The sequence below is a fragment of the Microtus pennsylvanicus genome, chromosome 9 (genome assembly GCF_037038515.1).
Source record: "Microtus pennsylvanicus isolate mMicPen1 chromosome 9, mMicPen1.hap1, whole genome shotgun sequence".
Lineage (NCBI taxonomy): Eukaryota > Metazoa > Chordata > Mammalia > Rodentia > Cricetidae > Microtus > Microtus pennsylvanicus.
In genome coordinates this window covers 32,726,940-32,739,684 of record NC_134587.1, presented here as the reverse complement: position 1 = coordinate 32,739,684, position 12,745 = coordinate 32,726,940, and positions in this window count along the sequence as shown.

Genomic DNA, 12,745 nt, shown 5'->3' with positions numbered 1-12,745 from the left:
TACATTCAAGTAAAATCTTGCCAACACTTCTGAGTACATTGCTTTAAGGGGAAAAAAAAGATGCTCCCTGTAGCGTCCGAACTATTTAAAAACCTTACCAGCCTCTTTAACATACAGCAGTTATCTCTCTTTAAATCACTGACAAGGATTTAAAAACTGCTTCATCAGAACAACTGTTACCCTTTCTGCTACTCCAGCTAGAACCTGATCTTCAAAAACGACCATATTTACAGCTTCTTTTGAAATTTTGAAACCATTTGGCTGATACATTTTTGCTACATTTTCTTTTCCTGATTTAATTACTGGGGATATTTGCATGAAAACAGGAGGATGGGGACATGGAAGTTTTTGTCTTAGGAGCTCATGTGTTTCTGATGCTCATTCCCCACCTGAGGACTGTACAATTAGGGAGTCAGGAGCCCCTTGAAATTGTGAACCAGTGGCTTGTAGCCTCCCTAACGCTGAGACCCTTTAGGCCAGTTCCTCCTGCTGTGATGACCCCCAGCCATAAAATTATATTTGTTGCTATTTCATAACTGCCATTCTGCTACTGTTATGCATAGAAACATCTCTGTTTTCCAATGGTCTTAGGTGACCCCTGTGAATGGGTCACTGGACCCCCAGTGAGGTCGCAACCTATAGTTGAGAATCACTGTTCTAAAAGAAATAGTTGAAAGTGAAATAAAGTTCAGAAGAAGGCTCCGAGGAAATTGAGGGGTCCATGAGCCAAACAACAATGAATTTTCTTCCAGGCCTCTTTTGAGTAGTATGTATGTATGTCAGTAACTTCCACTTTGCTACAGAAAGGGTCAAAACACCAGGATCTATGCAGAACTGGTGAGTCAAAGCTGTCCAAGGGAAAGCACACCCCACAGTGACTGCTGCCCAGTGGGAGCCCATGTGTCAGCATGCATCTCTCTGAGGGGTACACCGAGAAACACAACTCCAAGTAAGAACCCTAGAGATGGCCCCAGACAGTTAAGAAGGAAACAGAGAAAGAGTGGGCCCCTAATTCTAACTACTTGGCAAGGGTTCTCTATCTTTTGCAAGTAGATCAAAGAAGACCAATCAGGATGAGTTCTGAGCATCTTGGAGATCCAGCAATCTCCACACTCAGTGATGGAGTCATGGTCTTTTCAGCCTTGTATTTTGTACAGCACACTGTTCACCCAGTCTTCTAAGCCCGAATAACCATCAGTTGGTGTGACCATCTCTTCTCCATAACTATATTTATCTATCTTTGTTTCTGATTTCTCCTGCCTCTTCAGCATATCCTACTTGTGTGGACCACCACAACTGTTTTGTTTGCTTAAGATTACGTTTATTTAATGCATGTGCACATGCTAGTGTGTGCTACAGTGGTGTGTGTAAGTCAGAAAACAGCTTATAGGAGTTTGTTCCCTCCTTCCCTCATATGAGTTCCAGGAAGTGACCTCAGGTCATCAGTTTTGGTAGTAAGCTTAGGCGTACAATTATGAAAGTATTCAAATAAAATGTTGTTATATTAAATCAATTTCAAATGTTTTTTTTTCACATACAAAATTTCCTGTAATCCCTACAAAAAACTTTTAAGATTAACAAATATTCTTGCCTGTCAGTGGTGGTACACGCCGTTGATCTTGATCCCAACACTCCAGAGGCTGGCAGATCTCTGAGTTCAAGGCCAGCTAGCGATCTTCAGAATGAGTTCCAGGACCCGCTAAGAAATCCTGTTTTGAAACGAACAAACAAACAAACAACAATTCTTATGCCCAGCCTTTCTCCCTGTCTTCTTCCCTTCCGTCTTGCAATGCTGGCAGGGACCGCTGACGTCACATTCCCTCCATGAACACGTCGTCAGTGCAGCTGCATCCTCAGCACATGGCCAGGTCTGAAAGGAGAAAATTAAGACTTTTATGGAAAAAAGACAAAAATGATCAAATCCATTTGGGAAATCTCAGATTTTCCTAGAACTAGTAGAATGGAAATATTTGTATAGGTGACAGATGACAGATGTTGAAAGAGACCAGCTTTGGTCACTCAGGATCACTACCTAGGTAGAAAGTGAACTCGGGTCTTCGGACTCAGTTTTGTCCTTTGTGCAGGGAAACTGAATATAAATTTGTTAGAAGAGAATACTTGGCTTTATGTTTGTTTGTTTGTTTTCTCATAACGGGTTTGTCCGTTGTCCTTGGTACAGAAAACAAGTCATAAATTTGACCACGAAAGTAGTCTGATAGCATTGTTGTTTGGAGTTATTTATTTTTTGTGACAAGATCTGTTATATACTTCCAGAAAAACTCACTTGGCAGACCAGGCTGGCCTTGATCTCACAGAGATCCACCTGCCTCTTCCTCCCAGTGGGATTAAAGGTGTGCACTCCACCATACTTAGCAAGTAGCTTGGATCTTATCTCTTTCCCCCAGGTCTGAGTATTAAAGGCGTGGGTGGCACTGTTGGGAGGTGGTGCAAACAGAGCTGGGGCCCAGTGGGAGGTCTTCAGCTCTCTGGGAGAGGAGTTGGGAGACCTCAGCCGCTGCAGGGCCACCAGGCCAGTAGATCATTGACTGAAACCTCCAAAAGGTTTAAAGTTTGATGATCTCTGGTATTTTATTATAGTGATGGAAAACTGACTAATACAACAGTGAAATCGAAAAATTGTTTTTTTTATAGTAGTGCACAGAAAGTTCTGTGTATATGACAAAGAAAGAACTAACGGTAAATATGGACATGTTCCTCTTACCCCCAGAAACAGGACAAGTAGCCTTTAAAATAAATAAAGGACATTGAGCCTATAATTAGTGATCCTAGAGAAGCTAAATAAGAAGGAGAGCCCAAAGTAAAACATATAGGCATCCTCCTGAATATTAACCTTCATCAGGCGATGAAAGGAGACAGAGACAGAGACCCACGTTGGAGCACCGGACAGAAATCTCAAGGTCCAAATTAGGAGCAGAAGGTGAGAGAGCACGAACAAGGAACTCAGCATTGTGAGGGGTGCACCCACACACTGAGACAATGGGAATGTTCTGTCGGGAACTCACTAAGGCCAGCTGGCCTGGGTCTGAAAAAGCCTGGGATAAAACCAGTCTCGCTGAACATAGAGACAATGAGGAATACTGAGAACTCAGGAACAATCGCAGTGGGTTTTTGATCCTACTGCACGTACTGGCTTTGTGGGAGCCTAGGCAGTTTGGATGCTCACCTTACTAGACCTGGATGGAGGTGGGTGGTCCTTGGACTTCCCACAGGGCAAGGAACCCTGATTGCTCTTTGGGCTGACAAGGGAGGAGGACTTGATTGGGGGAGGGGGAGGGAAATGGGAGGCGGTGTCGGGGAAGAGACAGAAATCTTTAATAAATAAATAAATTAAAAAAGAGTTCTGTTTTAACATTAATTAGTTAATTATTTTTATGTGTATAGGTATTATGCATGACTGGGTGCGTACCCTTGTAGGCCAGAAGAGGGTGTTGGATTCCCGGGAACTGGAATGATAGATGGTTATGAGGCATCATGTGGGTGCTGGGAATTGAACTCATGTCCTCTGGAAGAGTAGTTAGTGCTCTTAACCTCTGAGCCCTCTCTCTAAGTGGGCTTAAAACAATATGTTTCTATGTATATTTGTCAAATGTGTGAAGGTTAACGTAAGTGAAATGGTGAATTCAGCAGAATAGTTCGTCAATTAAGAAATTCACATTTGTAAAGGAGTACTGCATTTCCCACGCTAATGGATTACTGGAGAAGTTACACATGTGCATTTTATATAGGATCTAAACCTATATATCTCCTGTGTTTACTCAGTGAGTGCTAGTTAATCCCCACCTGCGTGCTGGGAACTGCTCAGGAAATAGAGAGAAAAGGATCAAGGCGGACTTAATCTGTGCAGGTGGAGAGAGAAGAGAGCCTGTGTGATGAACGTTCTTGGGAGTATGGAAGGCGAGCGCATCTAGCCTAATAATCGCTAGAAAATAAGGGGAAGGCAGGAGTAGATCTTCCTAATGCGCAGAAGGTCAGGTCTTTGAAATCCATCAACCGCGAGAGAATAGTGTTTAAATCACCTGTGACGCGTTATCGCCTTTTGAGGCTGGATTAAAGCCTGGTCGGGAAACTCGGAGGAGGCTGGAAAAGACGGGGAACAAAGTCTAGAATCAGAATCACCTGGAGAAGGACGATTCTCTCATGACGATTCTAAAGGGCTGTGATGAGAGGAGTTCCTCTCCAAAGGCCCACCGCCCTCTCCGGTGTTCATTCCCGTGGGTTCGTGTCCCGGCCCTGGTGTCTGTCACACTCAGCCACTTCCTGTTGCTCTGTCAAGGTTGCAATAGCACCCCAGTTAGTTGTTGAGTCTCAGGAACTGGATCTAACCCCTGACACTAGGAAGACAACAGGCCTTAGATGGAAGAGCATCACTGTAGGCTCTGCAGCAATGTCAGTGAGTACCGCAGTGCAGTGTGGGCTGCTCCATGGGGAGTCTATGGTGGCCAGGGCTAAGGGCTCCTTAGAAGTCTGGCTTATGTAGTAACCTCCTGTTTTAAGGCCTTCTTCCTGTCACCACCGCCTCTCTATTCATTTTTTTTTTAAAAATCCCAAGACTGTTATGCCCAAATATTGAATCAGGCTTCTGTTTGTAACAAGAGCTATTAATAGTTTTAAATATGGATTTGGCTTTTGTTGGAAGAATATTATTTTCAGTAATTGTCAGTTCATTAGAATATAAGCAAGGCTTAGGGTTTTGCTAAAAAAGTATGATACTTGAATTAAAATAAATATAAACAAAGAACTTCAATATTTTGATTTATTTATAGACTCCACTGTTTGTATATTGAAAGCCAAAATTAAAAAAAAAACCTATAAAGTAACAGAACTATTATAAAGAACTATTGACTTTTCCCTTGGGCATCTTTACTCTGTATATGAAATAACTAAATGGCATTGGTACATATGTTGTTACTACATAATGTCTTAAGGGTCTTGGAAATGGACCCCCTGGCGATAAGTTTATTGTTGATTTTGTTGGTTTAAATTTTATTTTAAAACTTATTTTTCAAGATGGAACTTTATTTTCTGTCTGAACATAAATTCACTTATAGCTGTGTTTTTATATATGTATGTATGTGAATATCTTTGTTTTTGTTTCTGTTCTTATTTTTTTCTAGGCAGAGTCTTACTATGTAGCCCTGGCTGTCCTGGAACTCCTCTGTAGACCAGGCTGGCCAGCCTGCCTCCAAAATGCTGGGATTAAAGGCATACACCACCATTCCTAGCTGCAGATATATTTGTACAAAGGCTAAGGCTTTTAAAAATGGATTAATTTTGTTCTTGGACAATTTCAATATATATATGCTCTCTCCAAATCCCTCTTGTCTCTCCTTCCCATCCCTATCACCACCTCCACAGTCAATACCAGTTCCTCTCCAAGACTCATAGCTTTTTGTTTCGTTTTATGACCCATTTAGTTATACAAGGCCATCTGTGTGACTATTGGATAGGAAATTAACCACTGGAGACCAATGAGGTCATCAGTACATACTGAAGGCCTTAGTTCTCCATCTCCTTGAATCTGTCAATGAGCCTCTGCTCCCTTCATGCCTGATGTTGATGGGCCTGTTCTTGTGTAGACCCAATGCAGACAGTCATGGTTGCTTTGAAATCATGATGGCAATGGCTATACCTTACCCAGGAAATGACATTTTATAGCCCTTCTTCCTGTTTTCTGGCTCTTAGGTCCTTTCCACCTCTTCTTCTATCATGTTCCCTGAGCCTTAGAGGGGGTGGTATAAATGGTTTCTTTTCTTTCGGGGTAAGCACCCATCTATGACTTATTCTTAGCACCCCTATGTAGCCATGAACATCTCCATTCATTATCATTCACCGAGAAGAGATGCTCTTCTGATTAAAGATGAGAATAACTTATGTACATAGCTATAAATATAAATATTTAGCAGGTACATGGATACTATGTCAATTTGCTAAATGAAAGTCTTCAGCAACCCCCACCCATGCCTATACTGTTCCCAACAATGATTTTTTAAAATTTTTATTTATTTATTCATTTATCCATCTATCTATCTATCTATCTATCTATCTATCTATCTATCTATCTATCGATCTATTTATTTATTTATTTTTACCAGATTTACAGTACTAGTCATGGATTGTCTTCTATGGATCTCAAATCCAATTAGGGAGCGGTTGATTACCCCCATAAAAGTAATACCATTACTGCATAAATGGGCCAGGCAATTTGGTCTGGTAAATCATGGGATTCACAGCTGGTAGACTACTGATACTCCTCTCCTCAGAACCTCTCTCGACAACCTAGGAATATGAAAACCACCTGGCAGGCTGGGAGTTTCCAGATCAGTTTTACTTGATTTTTTTTTTTTTTTTTAGATCGTGTATCAAAGCTGTGTGATATCTTCAGCAATAGGGTCTTCTTACCTTTTAATTCTGGTGGAAAACCAAGAGGGATAGTATCTTTGTTTCAGTTACTATTGCTATGATGAAATATCATGACCAAAAGCAAGTTGAGGAGGGAAGGATGTATTTTTCTTATGTTTTCATGTGGTAGCCCATCACTGAAGGAAGTCAGGACAAGAACTCAAACAGGACAGGAACCTGGAGGCAGGAGATGATATAGAGGTCACAGGGGATGGTGGTGCTTGCTCCCCATAGCTTGCTCTGCCTGCTGTCTTATAGAACTCAGGACCACCAGCACAGGCATGACAGTACCCACAATAGGCTGAGCCTTTCCCCAGCAATCACGAGTTAAGAAAATGCTCTACAGACTTGTCAACAGCCTATCTTATGGAAGCGTTTTCTTCCTTTTATTGTGTTTCTTTTGCTTCTTTGAAACAGAGTTTCTCTATGTAGTTCTGGCTGTCCTGGAACTAGCTCTGTAGACCAGGCTGGCCTCAAACTCAGAGATCCACCTGCCTCTGCCTCCTGAGTACTGGGGTTAAAGGTGTACCATCACACCCCACTGGAAGCATTTTCTTGATTGAGGCTTCCTCCTGTTTGATGACTCTAGTTTGTGTCAAATTGACATAAAACTATCCAGCAGAGATGGTAACAGCCTGTTTTTATGGGGGCATCTGAAATCTCTCCAATCAAATCATTGGGTCTTCTCACTCCTGATACTTGGATTTCTGTTTCACAGCACTTGCCTTCTTAGAGTAGCTTTATCCAAAATGCCGCCTTTTTAACTCAACCACTTATCACTTGGCAGGCGACCACATCACATGGCTTCTGTGGGCATCGGTTTCTGCATCTGAAAAGAAAAGACGACAGCAATGGTCTAGTGGGGTGTTCTTCACAGCAAAAGACACAGAGGAGATCTGATTGCTAACTGTGACGTGCTATTGCCTACATAGTGCTGTGTTCAGATTCAAGCTATGCCCACATTGGCTACATTAGAATGTGAATATGTTCAAAAGCACAATCACGTCTTGAGGCAAGAACTAAACGGGTCAATAAGCTCCTGGCTTCTAACCAACACTCCCCCAAATCTGTCCTAATGGCATATTTTTAAAGATGATGAAAGATAAAGGAATGAGGAGAACTGCTTGTTCCTTTCACCCTTAAAGCAATCACTCTTCCAAAGAAATTCAGCTATAAAAATTTGAAGCCTAACCCAATACTAAAGGTGGCCACTCAAAGGACCATTTAGAAGGGCGGTTGTGTTTATGAAAGTGAGGTGTTATGAACGTGGACTCATACCAGACAGTGTGGACATGATCAGAACAAGCTTGTTAACAAGGCCCCTCCTTGTCCTTGGCTATGAGTCATAAAATTCTGTTTGGAGATAAAGTAATTCTCTGAACAAAAGCCGAAATGTGAGTGTGTGTGTGCGCACACACGTGTGCATGCGTGTATGAGTGTGTGCTTGTATGTGTACGTGTTCTTGTACATGTGCATTGCATGGGTACTTAATATGGGAAAAAAGAATGAGCTAAAGAATAAACTCTTTTGTTGACTCTAGTTTGAGGCCAAATTTTAATATTAAGAGTTGTCCAGATATGAGATACTAATGAGAAGATAAGAAATTCCTGGATAGAACGGGAGGCGGTTGGCCCGGTGGCCTGTCTCCCTCAAGTCTATTGCGACACCTCTCAGTGTCGCCAGCATATCTTTCCCCCTGTTTGCTAAATAAGCATGTTCAGCTGTCCCTTAACCCGCTTTCCTTTATGTTCACGCAGTTGGCCTTATTTGGACAGTCACAGAATTCTCCACAAGACTTCAGATCTATGGGTGAACTAGTCCTACATTATCACTACTTCTTCATTATAGAGAAACATTTTGATGATCAGATATTTGTGGCAGGCATCATTGGAAATTTGGGAGAAACCAACTGGCAGGACTATATACCTGCAGTCATTTTAGAAAACAAGTTATTTTCTAATTTATTTTCTGTTTTTCTTAATGACATAAAGAAGTGGGAAATGATTAATGTGAGTAAATACAAAAACATTTCTTTTTTTTATATTACTCTCACTAGCACACCCTAGCATACCCTAGCAAGAAGAAAATACAAAGTTCAATTATGTACTGAAGAATAGGCTCTGATGGTTTATTTAGATTGGGCTTAAGTCATATTCCTGATAACATTTTTATTCCTTGATTCCTATACATATCTCAAGCTACTATAAAATTGGATTTAACTTTACAAAAATTGAATTAATTCTTTAATAATAAGTAAAGAAATAATTTTACATTAACATTTTCCCCCAAAAGTTCCAAGTGACTACTGACCTGTGGGCTTGGGTTAAATTCTTAGGTTGATGTTGGGGACTTGACAGCTTCCTATAAGATTTGAAAAAAAAAACCTGAATATTGCTAAAATTGACTTAGTGAACAATTAATGTGAATGATTCTACTTAAAAATGAATATATGTGTGTTGATTTGGTGTGTATATTGAGATCTACACATTGGTTTTGTTTTCTGAAAAAATACATAGGATGACAGGCACGCCCTTTCATCCCCCTAGAATTGTTGGTTCAAGTCCTGAAAATCTCATGTCCTGTGAATCACGTCATCTCCAGGCAAAGATACTCTGTAAACACAAAAGAAAAAGTATGACTAGCTTACCTCTGAAGTGCATTTGATTTTGGTCTGCATACTCTGTGGAGTCTAGAGTCTAGTCTAAATACCACAAACCAAGAAGCAGAAGAACGCTACCTCATTTTGGCGGACTTTGTGTGTTGGAATAGCACCCCATGGTAGGGTACAGTGAGCATCTAGGAGAGATGACCAATGGTTTTTGTTGTTGTTGTGATTTTGGTTTATAAGCTGAAACGTGTGGTGGTTTCTCAATAAAGAAAAGGTAAAAATATTTGACAAGCCTAACCCCTCCTCACCCCATTCCCAGTTTGTTCCCTTTGTCTATCTCTGCCTCTAACTTGGGGATCAGCTGTAAGCTCTCGGGTACTGCTCCAGGGCCATGCCGACTTGTTTGTTGAAATGCTCCCCACTGTGATGGTCATGGACTCTGCTACCCTCTAGAACCTTGAGCTCAAGTTGCCTTGGCCATGGTATCTCTTCCCAGCAAAAGAAAGATAACCAAGACACTGTACAACATACTTTGAACCTAGCTCCTTGAGTGGACCTCCAGAGAGGCTTCTGTAGGTATTCGGCTCATTTACATTTGTGGACTGTGACCTCTGAAAGAAAAGCTCTCAGGAAAAGGTGTGCTCGCACCCAGGCTTTATGATTCTCACCTTCACTCCCATCACTTGGAATTGTCCTTGTCCCAACAACTGCTCTGCTCTATATGAAATAGCAGTGCTCACGGTTAGATATTCTCTTGGATGATGGTCTAGCTGTTTTCAGCATATAGGGTTGTCACCAATCTCTCAGTCATCCTATCTCCACTTTTATACATATAATGCATTTCTGTAGTCACACCTTGTTTTATGTGCACATGTGGTGTTTTGGGGGATGTGTGCCAGCATGTACTACTTAGATACAGAATGTTAACAATTTCTTTCCTGGACACTATGCTGCATAACTGATCCATTTCATGTGATATATTTAGTATGGTTCATTGCTCACTGGTCTTATTATTTAACAATTTGCATTAAATTGAATTTTCTATTTACAGGTGTAAATGGAAATTTTGGCTTCTGTGAATGTATTATTTCCCGGCTAGAATGTTCTTGGGTGAATTAAATCTACCATTATCGGCCTCTGCCTACCTGGACTAAGTTGAGGCTGTTTAATTAGAATATCATCGTAAAGGGAGTGCGTTATTTTTATGGCTAAACTTGAGTTACTGAGGTCAGGCCAGTACCGTCAGTTGGGGAGATATTACTGTAATTCTATAGAATTTAAAAACAAAATCAAAACATGTATATGCCTTGATGGATCAGAGAAAGTAGAATTAGTGTCCTGTGACAAAATTTTACCTGAGGAGACACATCTACTCACCCCAGACAGGGATTCCAATGCAGACCAAAGTACATATACCACCAAAGTCCAACTTAGTGAACCCAAGAATTTTATTGGAGTATGGGTGAGGGGTTACTTACAAGAGCAGAATTGACTTAAAGATAGCTACATTACCAAAGCCCACATCACCATAGGTGACAGCTTATAAAGCTGTCATACTGTACAGCCTGCAGGTAGCTGAACAGATTGGAGAATGTCCCTTCCGGGTGCCTCAGTTGGTCTAAACCTCTTCCAGGCAGCTGGCTGGTTTCTGCTTCTTCCAGGCAGTTAACCTGGCCTCAGAGTCTTTGCTTCTCAACTTTCTTCCTTCTGAGAGGAACTCACAGCTTTTCATGATTACTATGACAGGCGTGGTCTAGTGAATCTGGTCAGTTTCAGGGACTTCCTGAAACTACTTTTGAGTTGTTTACCTTCCTTCTTAAGGTGTTGCCTGCGGGACAGAATGTTTCAATCTTGGAGGAAACTGTTACACAACAATTGGTGGTAATATAAATCACAATATTAACAGAACCGGAAACCTTTATCATCTGTTCCAATGTTGGTAGCTGCACATTTCTTCTTTTGAACTCTATGCTTCACATAGGTTTGAAGAGCTGACATTTATTGCTATCAACCAGGGGCCAAACTCTGTAGCACATGCATGGCCTGCATTGTTTCATCAAATATCTTAAATGGGGCAGGTGTTATGTTTATTTCCACTTTACAGAGAATGGGTGCCTAAGAAAGGTTATATAATGTGAGCACGCACACATGGCTTATTCTCCAGCCTGGGGAGAATATGATAAGGCTTTTATATCTTCCTAGCAGTTCTCTCTCTTCCACCTCTGTCCTACCAGTCTCACAAATGGTGCAACAACTGGATCCTTGGCCTTTCTGTCAGGAGACAGCCGTTATTGGACTACTTGAATCACAGCCAGTAAGCCACTCTAATAAATCCCTTGTACATATGAGTATATAAGCATTATAGTATATATTATATATGTTCTACCCATTCTATCAGTTCTGTTCTTTTACAGATCCTGACTAATATAGTAATATATAAACTTTTTGTGTGAGTACCTTCTTCCCATTCTTTTGTGTCTAGCCCTAGGAGTAGAATTATGACCTTAATTCTATGTTTCACTTTTTGAAGCTTCACTATTGTTTTCCATAGCAGATGTGTATTTTACATCCCACAGTATTGTGCATTCTACAGTAAAGCAGAAGAGCTCCAGATTTTCCACATCCTTGCCGACCCCTGTTACTTGATGTTTCCCTTTTGATTTGTTTTGCTAATAGCCATCTAAGTGGATCTTCAGTGCCTAATTACTACTTAAGCTTGTTTAGCAGGCATGGCAGGGAGGCAGAGTCAGGCAGATCTCTGAGTTCGAGGCCAGCCCTGGTCTATAGAATGAGTTCCAGGATAGCCAGGGCTACACAGAGAAACCCCGTCTTGAAAATCCAAAATAAAATAAAATAATAAAGACTGCTTTTAAAAAATAAGTTTTAGGGCTGGAGAGATGACTCAGAGGTTAAGAGCACTGGCTGTTCTTCTAGAGGTTTTGAATTTGATTTCTGGCATCCATGAGTAGCTCCTAACTGCCTGTAACGCCAGTCCCAAGGGATCCAATTCCCTTCTCCGGGTTTCACAGGCACCAGGCGCTCAGGAGGCATACTCACAGACATACATGCAGGCAGACATAGGTACACATTAAATAAATAAATGGAATAAAGATGTTTCATTTATTATTATTATTATTATTATTATTATTATTATTATTATTATTATCGTTATGTGTTGGGGATATCCACATGCTACAGCTTTTATGTGGTGGTCATAGCACAACTTCCTGGAGTTTTTTGCCTCCTTCCATCTTGGGCTTTGGGACCGGAGAGCTCGGATCACCAGGCTCACACAGAAAGTCCCTTTATCTGAAGAGCCTCCTTTAGCTTGCACGCTTCCTCTTCCTATGTGTTCTTGACGGGGTCTCATGTAGCCACAGCTGCTTTCCAACCAGCGATGCAGCTGAGATGCCCCGAGCTTCTGCTCCTCCTCTACCTCCTCAATGCCGGGGTCACATGTGTAGAGTTTTATGTAACACAGTGGATTGAACTCCCTGCTTCCTGTGAGATAGACAGGAACTCTTCTGCCTGTGAGCCACAGACCACTGCCTGTTTAAGACTCAAGAGTTAGCTTTCTTCTTTCCTCCTGTCTCAGGCACTAATTTTGTCCTCCTTTTGGGTTCTTGTCTTTTTGTGTTAACTTGCTTTTATTTCTCCTCCCCTCAACTTCTTTTACTGAAGCAAGAATGAGTAGTTTTATTTCTTCTGTATTTCCAG